The sequence below is a fragment of the Lepus europaeus genome, chromosome 23 (assembly GCF_033115175.1).
Source record: "Lepus europaeus isolate LE1 chromosome 23, mLepTim1.pri, whole genome shotgun sequence".
Taxonomy (NCBI): domain Eukaryota; kingdom Metazoa; phylum Chordata; class Mammalia; order Lagomorpha; family Leporidae; genus Lepus; species Lepus europaeus.
In genome coordinates, this window is record NC_084849.1 from 9,469,976 (window position 1) to 9,484,107 (window position 14,132).

Genomic DNA, 14,132 nt, shown 5'->3' on the forward strand with positions numbered 1-14,132 from the left:
GATACGGGATGCCAGGCCCCACAACCACTGGGCCACGGGGCCCTCGTCTTTGAAGCTATGGTCTGGCGCCGAGCCGCATGAGCCGCACCTGGGACTGTGAGAAACACAGAGACTCAGGCCCCGGCTCAGCAGAATCTGCGCTTCTGACGAGGAGCTGCCCCGGGGGATTTTGTGGGGAGATCAAGGCCATGGGAGAAGATACCCGCGCTTGGGTCAGTTCTTCTGCGGCGTCTGGGGACTTGAGAATCATTGGATAGCACGCAGGCGCCGTGATTCCAGGCTGCAGGGTGTGGGGCAATCCAAGCACGGAAGATGAAGACAAGCCTCTTCCCCCAGATGTCTGCAAATAGCTTCAGATATTCTGAGACATCACACTACCGAAGCCGCATCTGCGAAGTCCTAAGCATATGTGAAACCCATCGAACCAGGAGAGAAGGAAAAACGATTTAAAGGAAGCGAACTCTGAAATTAAAGTCTGCTCGGGAAGTGACAGATGTCTGGGTCTTGACAGATTCTGAGACTTGTAAGATTTTTTTTTCCATTTTCATTCATATGTGTTTGATGGTTGCTTTCTGCATCACCATTAGTTTGTACTCATACTAAAATCAATTTTCTTCTTTAGAAAGTTTTTTTTTTTTAAGATTTGTTTATTTATTTGAAAGAGTTACACAGAGAGAGAAGGAGAGGCAGAGAGAGAGAGAGAGAGAGAGAGAGAGAGAGAGAGAGAGAGAGAGAGAGAGAGAGGTCTTCCATCTGCTGGTTCACTCCCCAATTGGCTGCAATGGCTGGAGCTGCGCTGATCCAAAGCCAGGAGCCAGGAGCTTCTTTTGGGTCTCCCATGTGGGTGCAGGGGCCTGAGTGATATCGGAGATGACACCCTAGAATCTATATGAAAATGTGGCCCCTTAGAGTTCCCCAGAAGTCCCATATGGGGTGCCACATATGCTATCAGAATTTGGGGTGCCATACGGTATCACCATATGCTTATTAATAAATCCCCAATATTGATAAGCCTGAGAGGGTTCTTGGCTAATATTTAGAGAAGAATTATAAATACAGGCACAGATAAATGAGGCAGCATGGTACATTTTAGGCTTTTATTTAGTGCAAAAGACGCACAGGAGAGGGAGAGCTTTATCTAAGAGCAGTAAATCTGGATTCATTCCAAGCACCAGGAACCAGCCACGTGCAGGAGCATCTAGGCCAGGGTGGCCCAAAGGCCACGCGTCCTGGAGACACAGGGCTACAGCCAGCCCCCTCCTGGCAAGAGGCCAGGGAAGAAGAGAAGGCCTGGACAGTCCAGGCTTTTAACCCACTTCCAAAGGGGAGTGGTTAATTAACCTGATTGGCTGGTGGGCACCCAGGTGTGGCCAGGTAGGGGAATGAGGTCACACAGGGACATGGCAAAGGTATCAGGTAGGGTGTGAGGTCGCACAGGGGCGTGGCGAAGGCGTGGTCTTCCAGCTCACAAACCTAATTGATTTTAACCTGTATGCCTGCCTACTTCGTGAAGACTTGGGCCATCTCCCACTGCTTTCCCAAGTCATAGCAGAGAGCTGGATCGGAAGTGGAGCAGCCAGGTGGCTGTATGGGATGCCGGCACTGCAGGCAGCGGCTTTACACAATACGCCACGGCACCCTAGAAAGGTTTCCTTTCTAAAGAAAGGGTTCCTTTGTCTGGAGGCTTGAGAAAATGTCTCCTGAGGGTGCAGTGGTGTGAGTTAGACAAACCCCCGAGTCCGGGCACTGTGTTTCTGCATTTGGAAGTACCCGCAGGGTAAGCCGCCATCCCCTACGGGCGCTCTTTCTAGTCCCGGCTGCTCGCTGCTCATGCGCCTGGGAAAGCAGTGGAAGATGACCCTGGTGCTCTGGCCCCTGCACCCACGTGGGAGGCTCGGATGGCGCTCCAGGCTCCTGGCGTGGACCTGGCCCAGCCCTGGCGACCGGGGCCATGTGGGGAGTGAACCAGCAGGTGCAAATCTCTTAGTCGCTTCCTCCGCAACTCGCGGGCAGCGCTCTCGTCCGTGATTGGGTGGTGCGTGGGGGCTGCTCGGGGACAGCCAATCCGGCCTCGCAGCCGCTAGAGGTGGGCGTGGCCGGCCGCGGCGCCTCCCCGCGGCCTCTGTCACGCTCGCTGACAAGGGCCCTCAGGTGGTCCCCTGCGCACCCCCTCCGCTCCCCGCCCCAGGAACTGCAAACATTCGTATTATCAGCCCTTTCCCTGACAGCTGCCCGTTGTCCAGATCCTCACGGCATCTCCGCCTGGCGGGTCCTGCCTGTCACTGCTCCCTGAGCCACAGCGGCTTTCCTCCTGTTTCACAAAAAACAAAAAACAACAAAACAAAAACAAAAAACAAACCAAAAAACCGCTTCCTCCGTAGGGCCTAGGCGCGCTCCTCTGTTCTACCCACCACACCCCTCTTCCGATCTCCCGCCAGAATAGCACTGGTCCACTTTCAGCTAGGGCTAGATCCAGAGGCCCCCTAGGACTTTCCCTCAACTGAGTGTTGGCTTTATTTAGCCCATTTCTGTCCCCACGGTGGCAAGGTGGCTGCCAGCATCCTGGCTTCTCTGCAGGATCTCACAAAGATGAGGAGGCTGGCTTTGACTGGCTCACCACCAGTTACATGCCCACTCCTGGGCCAACCCTTCCGGCCAGGAGGAGGATGGACTACACTTGTGAGTCGAGTCAGAATCCTCTGATGACTGCTTCCGCGGATGTGGGTTGCCCCCCCCCTGGGGGGGGGAGGGGTGGCTCCCTGCAGACAACAGGAGGCTGGGTCCTGGGCAGCTGTGAGGACCAAGGGGAGAGAAGAAGACAACATTGCCTCCCCAAGGAGAGTCTGTGGATTGCTGGGAGGGCTGAAGGAGATGCCAGGCTGGGGGGGCTCCATCTGGGTCTCCCGGGGGGTGGGGATGGCTGGCCTCCCGCTGGGAGCCGTGCAGGGCAGGGTTGGGGCAGGGTTCAGGAGGAGCAGGTGGATGGGATGGATTGGAGCTCGAGGTTGGATGCATGGCAGGGGTGGCAGGTGATGAGTGCTTAGAGATTGTTTTCTTTTTAAAATTTTTATTTATTTTTTATTTGAAAGGCGGAGAGAGAGGGAGAGAGAGAGAGGGAGGGCGCTTCCACCTGCTGGTTTACTCAACCAAACGCCCGTAACAGCCAAAGCTCAGCCAGACTTGAAGCCAGGAGCCTGGAACTCACCATGAGTCTCCCACATGCGTGGCAGGGGCCCCAGTACTTGAGCCATCACCTGCCTCCCAGGGTGCACATCGGCAGCAAACTGGGCTCAGACACAGTGCTGCGAGTTGAACAGAGACTGATAGGAGCCAGATGACTCCGGCAGGTGGGTCTTCGCGTAGGGACTCTGGTGTTTTGAGTGCAGTGGGGAGCTGCTCAGTGGCTTTAAGCAGGGGAGGGGACTGTGCCCCAGTTTCCTTAACCAAAGAAAAGAGGCAGGTGTTTGGCACAGCCACTTGGGACGCCCCCTCCCCACGCTGGAGCGTCTGGGTTGGAGTCCTGGCTCTGGTTCTGATTCCAGCTTGCTGCTCGTGCACGTCCCAGGAGGTAGCAGTGACGGCTCAAGTGTCCGGGCTCCCCCATGGGTGGTAGAAGCCCTGGGTCTCTGTCACCTGTGTGGGAGACCCAGGTTGAGTTCTGGGCTCCTGGCTTCAGCCTGGCCTGTCTCCTGCTATTGTGGGCATATGGGGGGTGAGCCATCGGATGGAAGATCTCTCTGTTTGTCTCTTTGTCTCTCTACCCAAATAAAATAAAAATACAGAAAACAATTAAAAAAGAAAGAAAAGCACTACAGCAAATGAGTGGGGTTATTATTAGGGTATCAGCATCCGCAGTACTAACAATAAATAGGGAAGTTGGTTTCAGGTTGTGTCCTAGCCCCCAGACGCCTGCTGGGAGGGAATTCCCTCCTCTCTTTTTGGGAACCTTTGGAGCTCCGGATTCTCAGCCACAGCGCCAGAGGAGCTCACTTCCTGGGATGGAAGGGGGGGTGGTGACTCGGGGGCTTGCATCTGTTAAGTGCGGGAGGGAGCAGGGAGCAGGAGAAAGTTAGAGTACAGAGATGGCTCCCTGCTGTGGCCTCGCCCCGGCTTGGGTCTCCTCTATCTTCTGGGTGTTCTCTCTCTGTCTCTCTGTCTCTGTCTCTCTGTCTCTGTCTCTCTGTCTGTCTCTCCGTCTCTCTGTCTCTCTCTCTCTGTCTGTCTCTCCGTCTCTCTGTCTCTCTCTCTGTCTCTGTCTCTGTCTCTCTGTCTCTCTCCCCCAAGAACAGTCTGCCCCCAGCTGCAGCGAGTTCCTCCAGTAGAGAGGCTGATGTTTGCATAATTTGAATAATAATTTTGCATAAGAGAGGCTCTCATGTAAAGGAAGGAAATGTTCTCCGTCCTCGCTCCAGATTATTATTCATCCAATCAGCACTTTTAGAGGATGAGAGAGAAATATTTACAAAAGGCAGAAGCAAATGTGGGAGCTTTGAGAGTGTTTAGGGAAGATGAAAACAATTCTTGTTTTGTTTGATCATTTGAGGATGGAAGTTGGAGCTCCATGTACAACCTTTTTATGTGACTCAGTGGGTGTTTTTAAGATTTATATTTATTTGAAAGGCAGAGTTACAGAGAGAGAAAGAGAGAGGGAGAGAGAAAGATGTCTTCCATCTGCCTGTTCACTCCCCAAATGGCCAGAAGCCTGGAACTCCATCTGGGCTCCCAGAAGCCCAAGTAGTTGGACCATCATCCCCTTTCTCCCCAGCTGTATTCGCAGGGAGCAGGATCTGAAGTGGAGCAGCCAGGGCTTGAACTGGCACTCACACGGGATGCTGGTGTCGCAGGTGGTGGCTTCACCCTCCGGCCCACCAGTGTGTCTTAATGCACAATTTTCCCTGGGCAGTAGGAGAGGAAGAAGAGGGAGGAAGAGGATGTGAGGTAGAGTTAGGGCTGCGTCAGAGAGAGCAGATCCAGGTGAGTCTTTGCATGCCTTGTCAGACGTCAGAAGTCAGACGGACCTGAGGACGTGCCTCTGACCCCCCCCCCCCCCCCCCCGTATGTGCTGATGGACCTGTGACAGTTCTTTGGCTACAAGCCACTGAGATCAGCTCAGGTGTGGTTGAATCGGAGGCATTGATCAGAAGGCTCAGGATGTAGACTGTGTGTGTGTGGGGGAGTGAAGCATCTGATGGGAACTCACTTCGGTTCCATGCTGGCTTCTTGGCCTGCGGTGGTGGGGACCCTTGTGGTACCAGTACAAATGGAAGCATGTGCACCGTTTGCCTCCATGGTTAAAGTTGCGAATCAGGCAAAGTGTTGTGTTAAAATACATTCCATCTGGGAGGCTGGCGCTGTGGTACAGCAGGTTAAAGCCCCTGCCTGGAGCGCTGGCATCCCATATGGGCACCAGTTCAAGTCCTGGCTGCTCCACTTCTGATCCCGCTCCCTAATAATGCACCTGGGAAAGCAGTGGAAGATGGCTCAAGTGCTTGGGCCCCTGCACCCACGTGGAAGACCTGGAGGAAGCTCCTGGCTTCACATTGGCACAGCTCTGGCTGTTGCAGCCATTTGGGGAGAGAACCAGTGGGTGGAAGACCTCTCTCTCTGTCTCTACCTCTCTCTATGACTCTGTCTTTCAAATAAATAAAATAAATCTTAAAAAATATAAAAAGATACACTCCATCTGCCTGGGCACCTCTGGCTGCATAAAGACCTGCAAGGCCAGTTTGGGCCTAGACCCTGGGACCTCTTGGAGCAGTGGGTCACAACGAGGTCGCTGGGGGAAGCCGGGCCCTGGTCTCTGGCCCACTCTGCCTTGTCTTCCTAGCCTCATGTCTCTTCTGAGCCTTTGAGGCCCTGGTGGAGCCCCAGCCCTGTGTCTGTTTCACACCCCCCACCACTGCCAAGACAACTGTCCGTTGGCCAAGACACCCGCAGTGGAGGTGGGATTCAGCCTCAGGAGGAGAACCCAGGAAAGGGGCCCAGCCGGCAGCCCAGTGGCACGGCTGGGTACCAGGGACAAGATCCGGACAAAGGCTGTGGACCGTGCCCAGGCACAGCCCGGGCCCCACACACTCTTCACCCCTAGGAGGAGCTAGGCCAGAAGCAAACAGCACCCTCCAAAGTGCATTCCCCAAGGTCGGGGACCCCCATGCTGGTGCCCCTCCCCTATGTGTAAGAGGAGCAGGTCACTCCCCAAGTCCAGGGGGAGCCGGCTGCAGGGAGCAGGACCAGGACAGAAGCCCACCCTCCCAGAGGCCTTATCTGGGCTCCTTTGCAGCTCAAGAATTGGTACAAAAAGGGACGCCCACTTCCAGTGGCCACGAACACACAGCGGGCTCCATGGTAGGGGGCATCTTGCAGCCGGGAGGGAGGAGGGGCGTGGGGCCAGTGCAGCATGGACCAGGAAGAATGCTCAGTTGGCAGCCTTAGCCTATTGTCCAATCTCTCTCTCTCTCTTTTCCCAGGTTTCTAACAGCAACATGGCTTCCTGGTCTTTCCCATTTCAAGGAATCAAGAGAGAGTGCATCGGGATCTCAAAACCAGGTCCCTTGGGGGACAGGAAAAGCATGTGGCCTCTGAGGCCCACTTGCACATCCCGGGTCTGGGCAGAGTCAGGACTCGCCAGTCAGAGTGAGAGCAGGACACAGATGGTGGGCCTCACTGGGGCAGTCCCCGGGGGCAAGGCTGCAGGAAGGGGCTTTTCATAAAGGCATGGGCTGGCATGGAGGCCATAGGCCTGGGGAGGTGTCCCAGGGCTGGTGACAGCAGAGGGGTCACTGCTCCCCACTGGGAGGGGTCAGGAGTGGTTCTGGAATCCAGCAGTCACGGGCAGAGTAGAGAGGGCCATTGGACAGACTGTGGCCCTCAGTGGAGGGCTAGCGTCTGTCCCTGGGCCTTGGTCCTCGCCAGCTCCTCGCGGTCAGCCTCCAGGGGGGTGGGGTAGGATGCTGAGCTGAATGGGGCGGGACAGAACAGGAGAGGGGAGCTCACAGAAGACAGATGACCCCACGGGAGTGGAGAGACCCTTTCCTGTGGTGAGACAAACAGTCACTCCAGCGTGACGATCCCTGGGCTGATGCCCAGGCATGGTGCTGGGGACGTGGGGCTGTGGGACAGGGGACAAAGAGAAGCGTGCAAGTCCCTTTGAACCATGGTGGCGGCCACTCCACTCAGGCCGGTTGTTGCTCCTGGGAGTGGGAGCTCAGCTGGCGGGGAGCTCTGGGCCTGGAAGAGACGCAGGTCATCCAAGTTTGAAATGTTGTCATTTTCTGAAAGCACACGGGCAACCCGTCCCAAGAAGAGGATTTGAAAGTGCGGTGCGGGCTGGTGAATTTCATCCACGAGCCAGGTCTGGCCCCAGGCTGCTCTCAACAGAAACTAATGTAAGGCTCTGTCTCTGTTCCAAGTACCCGAGACCAGGAGCCTCTGGAGGCCTGTTTTGGTCTGGCTGTCCCTCCCCGCTCCAGCTGTCATGGCCAGGGAGGGTCAGGTCCCCACTGCCCACTCAGCTTGGGCCGAGACAGTCTGAGAGCCCAGGGATCCATCACAATGGCTGGCTGCTGGGTGATGGTGATGCACAGAGGAGCCTCCTGTAGCCGCCACAGCCAATGACCACCAACTTCACGACTTACAAAACACACGCTGACAATCTTGCCGGAAGCCCGAGGGAGGCTAAAATCAGTAGACGAAAATCCAGGTTTCAGGAGGGCACTGTTCCTTGCTGGTGGCTCCGGGGGCTCCTTGGGATGCTTCCTTCGATCTCACAGCCCACAACGGCCGGGTGGGTCTTTGTCCAGTCGCATCACTCCGAACCACTCTCTCGCCTCCCTTTCCCACCTGTTAAGGACCCCTCTACCCCAATAATCCAGAAACATCTCTTTATTTGACAGATGTCAAAGGATCCATTAAAATTTTATTAAATAAATATTTGTTAACATTTATTTGCTTAGTTTCATTTTATTTGAAAGGCAGAGCAGCAGACAGAGAACGATTCTCCCTCTGCTGGTCCACTCCCCACATGCCTGCAACGGACAGGGTTGGGCCAGGCCCACGCCAGGAGCCTGGAACTCCATCTGGGTCTCACCGCATGGTGGTGGCAGGGACCAGAAGACTGCAGCCTCCCAGGGTGCACATTAGCAACATAACCCCTGTGCCGAACTCCTGCCCCATGATTCTGTATTTTGAGGTCCACTGGGGAGCAACCGTTTTTCCATGGCAGCCTCCATGATCGCTTCCCACGTAGGGGTGCCATGGTCACAAGTTCCAGCGACTGGGAGGCGGACGTCTTTAGGGAAGCACTTCTCTGCCTTGCACAAGGCAGTGTGTGAAGTCTGCTCGTCACCTGCGCCGTGGGACTGATCCCGCCTCCTTCACGGGTTCGGGGCAGGCAGCCCCTGCCATGCAGCCAGCACAGTCCTGGCGCATGATTCTCGCCCTCGTCTCCTCCTGCAGCTCCTGCTTCAGTGTGGCCGAGCCTTGGATGGCAGAGAGACACCTGCCCCACCCACCTCACAGAGTTGCCTCCTCCTTGGGGCCTTCATTCCTTCATTCCATTGCTCATTCAACAAACGTTGCCCGGGAAGCTGATTGTCGGCTGCTGTCCAAGGTGCTGGAGCAGAGCAGCAGGCGGCAGACCTGGGGCTGCTTTGAGCTGGGAAGGGAGCAGTGAATCAGAAGACAGCAAAGTCACGGTAATGTTGTAGAAGAAGACAAAAGAGTGCCCGGGGTGGGCATTCGGCCGAGGGGTTACGATGATGGTTAAGACCCCTGCAGCCGGGCCGGCGCCGTGGCTCAACAGGCTAATCCTCCGCCTTGCGGCGCCGGCACACCGGGTTCTAGTCCCGGTCGGGGCACCGATCCTGTCCCGGTTGCCCCTCTTCCAGGCCAGCTCTCTGCTGTGGCCAGGGAGTGCAGTGGAGGATGGCCCAAATGTTTGGGCTCTGCACCCCATGGGAGACCAGGAGAAGCACCTGGCTCCTGCCATCGGAACAGCGCGGTGCGCCGGCCGCAGCGCGCTACCGCGGCGGCCATTAGAGGGTGAACCAACGGCAAAGGAAGACCTTTCTCTCTGTCTCTCTCTCACTGTCCACTCTGCCTGTCAAAAAAAAAAAAGACCCCTGCAGCCGCAGCAGCGTGCCTGGGCTCAGTTCTCAGCTCTGGCTTCCAGCTGCAGCCTCCTGCTAGTGCAGACCCTGGGAGGCAGCTGTAATGGCTCCAGGACTGGGTCGCTGCCGCTCACGTCAGAGACCTGGATTTAGTTCCTGGGTCTGGCCCTGACCCAGCCCCAGCCACTGCGGGCATTTGGGGAATGAACCAGCAGATGGAAGATAGTTTTTTCTCCTTCTCCTCAAATTAAAAAAAAAAAAAGAGGAAAGGAAAGGAAAAAAAAAGAAAAGAGAAGAGAAGGGAGGTAGGAATGATGGCGGAGTCGGTGCTGGGAACAGCGTGATGCTACCTCACTGTGTTTGAGAGATGCAAGCATTCGCTGATTGAATGCTGTTTTGCTGGTTTCCAGCTGAACTGTGGCAGGAGTGGCCGAGCTGATTGTTGGTAATCGGCGTGAATGGCGTAAGATTCCATCCAGGATTATTTTAAAGGGTTTCTGGCTTCTTTTTGCTATGTCGGATTTACCAGCTTTTCAAGCAAGTGGCCCGAAGGGCACGGTCACCTGTTCCATTGCCGTGGGACAGACACGCCTCTGAGTTAGCTCCCGGAGCTGCTGGAGGGCTGTCAGGGCTGCAGGAGGAGAGACCCTGCCAGCCCTGCCCCCGGCTCGCTGACCTCTCCTCTGATGCTCGGCTCCTGGGAGCCTCGGCAGCCTCATTAATGTTGGAAAAGCACTTTGGGTCCCCGGCGGAAAGATGCCAGGAAATGCAGGGCGCAATTATTTTGTTTTGCCCACATCTTCAGTGCTCAGAAAGGTCGGCGGGGGCAGGCCGAGCTCTCTCCATCAACAGCGGGGAGGCTGCAGTTAAGGGAGGGAGGCGGAGAGACGGGAGGGGTGGAGGAGGGGGAGGGAGAGGGAGAGGGAGGGGAGAAGGAGGAGGAGGATCTGCCGGCTTCCTGCTGAGGATGGTCCCTGTGCTGCCTGGGCCCCTCCCATGCCCGTGAGCCCTCCTGGTCTGTGCTGCAGTGGCACCAGCATCTTCAGTCCATCTCTGCACAGATCCACTTCCCTTTCCCCGACTGGCTTAGGGCTCCAGGACTCTGTGGTTTCTGCGAGCCTTTGTCCGCAGAGCCACCTTGGAGGTAGATAAGACAATAGGTTCAACTTCTTGAGCACCATCTCACTCATTTCTCATAATGGTCCTAATGGGACTGATTAACCCCACTTTATAGATGAGAAAACCGAGGCTCCCCGAGGGTGAGTGATCTACCCAAGAGCACAGATGAGCTGGGCTTCAACTCAGCTCCATGTGGCTTCTGTTGGTTCTGCCTTTTTTTTTTTTTTTTTTTAAGACTGAATTGTTTGACAGGCAGAGTGACAGAGAGTGCGAGAGAGATCTTCCATCTGCTGATTCACTCCCCAAATGGCGCAGTGGCTGGGATTGGAGCATATTGGAGTCAGGAGCCAGGAGCCAGGAGCTTCTTCCTGGTCTCTCACATGGGCACAGGGGTCCAAGCACTTGGGCCATCTTCTACTGCTTTCCCAGGACATAGCAGAGAGCTGGATTGGAAAGGGAGCAGCTGGGACTAGAACCGGCATCCATATGGGATGCCTGTGGCGCTGGCCCCCACTGGATGTGCACTTCTTGATATGCTTGGGCACTCAGGGCTGCCCTGTGTGAGGGACGCTGCGTCTGTGTCCCCACGTGGCTGGCAGTTGGAGCTGCAAAGTGGACCACTGCCTTTGGCTCCTTGAGAGAAGAGGTTTGCGCGGGGTTAATTGGCTAAGACAAGCGACTGGTACAGAATGGAAGTTTGCATCTCTCTGCACGCGGGGCTCAATATTCGGGAGAATGTGCAGCCGAGGAAAAGGCCGAGTTATTAATAAACAGTTGGGGGGGGTGGTGTGAAGGGAGAGCGTGGAAATCTTCCGTAGAAAACCCACCAGCTTCCAGAACACAACCCTGCCAAGTGGTCCACTCTGCTCATTTGCAAATTCAGAGAGGGATTGTTTTACAAATAATGAAGTCTGATTCTGCATTGGAGAGCTGGCTAAAGATCTGCATTTATTCGGAATGCCCGGAATGCAGATGCTGGGGGAGGGGGCGGAGCTGCTGTGGCAACCGCCCTGGGATGCCAGGAAAGTTGCATTTTCCACCGCACCTGCAGCCTCCGTATTTCAGTCGCACTTCATAGATCCTGGTGTCTACAGGGTGTGTTCCCCTTTAAATCAATTCACTTAAACATTTGTTGATGATATATTTTCATTTTATTTGAAAGGCAAAGAGAGAGAGAGAGAAATCTTTCACTTTGGTTCCCCCAAATGCCTGCAATGGCCAGGGAGCAAGGAGCCAGGGGCTTCATCTGGGTCTTGCACATGGGCTACAGGGCCCCAGGCTTTGAGCCATCACCTGCTGCCTCCCAGGGGGAAGCTGGATTGGAACAGAGGAGCCAGGACTCAAACCGTACACACTGATAGGGGACGTGAATGTCCCAAGGGCCTGCACCAAATGCCTGTCTGGTCAATTCGTGTTTGAGAACATAAACCAGGGTGGATGGTCACCAGTGAGGCCTTGCCCAGGAGGGCCACCCAGCGGCTGGGCAGTGTTGGAATCGCCCGACGGGACGGGGTCTGCAGGAAGAGGAGGACATGGCAGGGAAGGAGGGTGGGTAGTTGGGTGTAGTTCCCACTAAGAGCGTGCCTCCGACTGCTGGCTGTCTCCCAGGGGGGTCCTCCCGTCTTCCATCATCACAGAGCTCTCCCCAGCACCTGCGATGTTTCAGCGGCCAGTGAGCCTCCTGGGAAAAAAGATTTGTTTCCCATCATCCTCTGTGGCTAGGTGTGGTGGTGTTATGCCCAGTTCAGTCATCCCCAAAGACCACCGAGGAGCCGATACCGCTGTAAAGCACACGAGAGTTTTATTACAGGTCCGGGCCTGGTCTCTCAATGAACACCGACGCAGCGGGTCTGAATTGAGAGCCCCGACCCTTCAGTTAACAGGGTTTTTGTAGGGTTTTCAGAGACATTCTGTACATCATGGTACCATTTAGCAAATCATCTCATCCCACGGGAAATTCAAAGGACATCTCCTAGAATTTATCAGTGCATCCAGTGGCGGGAACGGACCTGCTAGCAGTGGTTGGATGGCTTTGGGGTTGATGCCTTTTGTACTGATTGGCCGAAGCACAGGGTCCGAGCTGCTGGGTTGTACGTGCCGAACCGCAGGGTCTCGGGTAGCTATCAGTCACCTTATCTGCCCTGAGAAGACACCAGGGACTCTAGGTATTTCTCTGTTATCTGTTAATCTGCTGTTGCTAGGAGAGTTTATTGCAAGGTGAGCTCATTTATTTACTTCTGGCTTAGGGTTCAGGGCCTGGTCAGGCCCAAGTTACAAGATGGAGGCCTAATTTAAAATAGTTACACCTTGATTTAGGTGCAGGTCTCACAGTGGACGATGCGGGAGGGGACGTGTCAGCATCTCCCAGGAAGCTTCTACAAAAATCCAGGAGGAAGCACCTGGCTCCTGGCTTCAGATCGGTGCAGTGCACCAGCTGTGACGGCCATTTTGGGGGTGAACCAACCGAAGGAAGACCTTTCTCTCTGTCTCTGTCTCTCACTGTCTAACTCTGCCTGTCAAAAAAAAATCAGCTCTTTGTTTCTATTTCTTTTCTTTTTTAAAGATTTATTTATTTATTTGAAAGGCAGAGTTACAGAGAGGCAGAGGCTGAGAGAGAGAGAGAGAGAGAGAGAGCGAGAGGACTCCCATCTGCTGGTTTAGTGCCCATATGGCCACATGGCTGGAGTTGCCTCAGTTTGAAGCTAGGAGCCAGGAGCTTCTTCTGGGTCTCCCACATGTGTATAGGGACTCAAGGACTTGGGCCATCTTCTACTGCTTTACCAGGCCACAGCAGAGAGCTGGGTTGGAAGTGGGGCAGCCAGAACTTGAACCAGTGCCCACATGGGATGCTGGTACTACAGGTGGCAGCTTTACCCACTATGCCATGGTGCTGGCCCCAGCTTCTATTTCTTCATCTCCTCCTCTTTCCTGTTACCTGGAATTTGGATGTAATGGTTGGAACCAGGCAGCCATGGTAGATTATGAAGTGGCAATGGAAATGGAGTCTACACATAGTGGTACAACAAGATGGAAGGACTCTGGTTCCTGAGCCTCTGCCCTTTTAAAAAAATTTTATTTTTAAAGGCTTTATTTATTTATTTGAGAGGCAGAGTTATAGAGAGAAGGGGAGACAGAGAGAGAAGTCTTCCATACACTAGGTTCACTCTCCAAATGGCCGCAGTGGCCGGAGCTGAGTTGATCTGAAGCCAGGAGCCAGGAGCTTCTCTGGGTCTCCCACGCAGGTGCAGGGGCCCAAGAACTTGGGCCATCTTCTACTGTTTTCCCAGGCCATAGCAGAGAGCTGGATCGGAAGTGGAGCAGCTGGGTCTCGAACCAGTGTCCATAAGGGATGCCAGCGCTTTAGGCCAGGATGGTAACCCACTGAGCCACTGCACCGGCCCCAAAACTGACATCTTGATAAAGTTCTTGTCATGTTGTGTCTCCACTGTTCCCAGCCAAACCCCATTCTGACATCAAACAGAAGACATGAACTCTGGACCAGGAGCCACAAGACGTGCATTCCAGTTGCGTTCCTGCAGCTCCTATTCTGTGTGACTTCGGGGATGGGGGGAGGATGTGCGCCCCCCGCTCTGTACTCTCACGTCTGTCTCGTGGTTCTGATGCAGCTCGGCCCTCGGGAGCTGTCAGTTCTTATCAGAGCCCTGTGAGTTTCCAGGGCAGTGTGGGGGGTGGGGGGTGCTGGTGCCTGCCAGACTGTGTCACAGGTGTGTTTTTCTGTCCTTAGGTGATCAAGGCACAAATGAGACCCACCGGTGGGACAGCAGTCTTGTCGCTAAATAGCACCGCCTCGCCGTCCTTCTGAGCTACACCAGATGTACCCATTAAAGGGCATAGCCCGTTCCCCTCTTTCCCCATAACAGCCTCAGCAGCTGCACCGTCGTGATG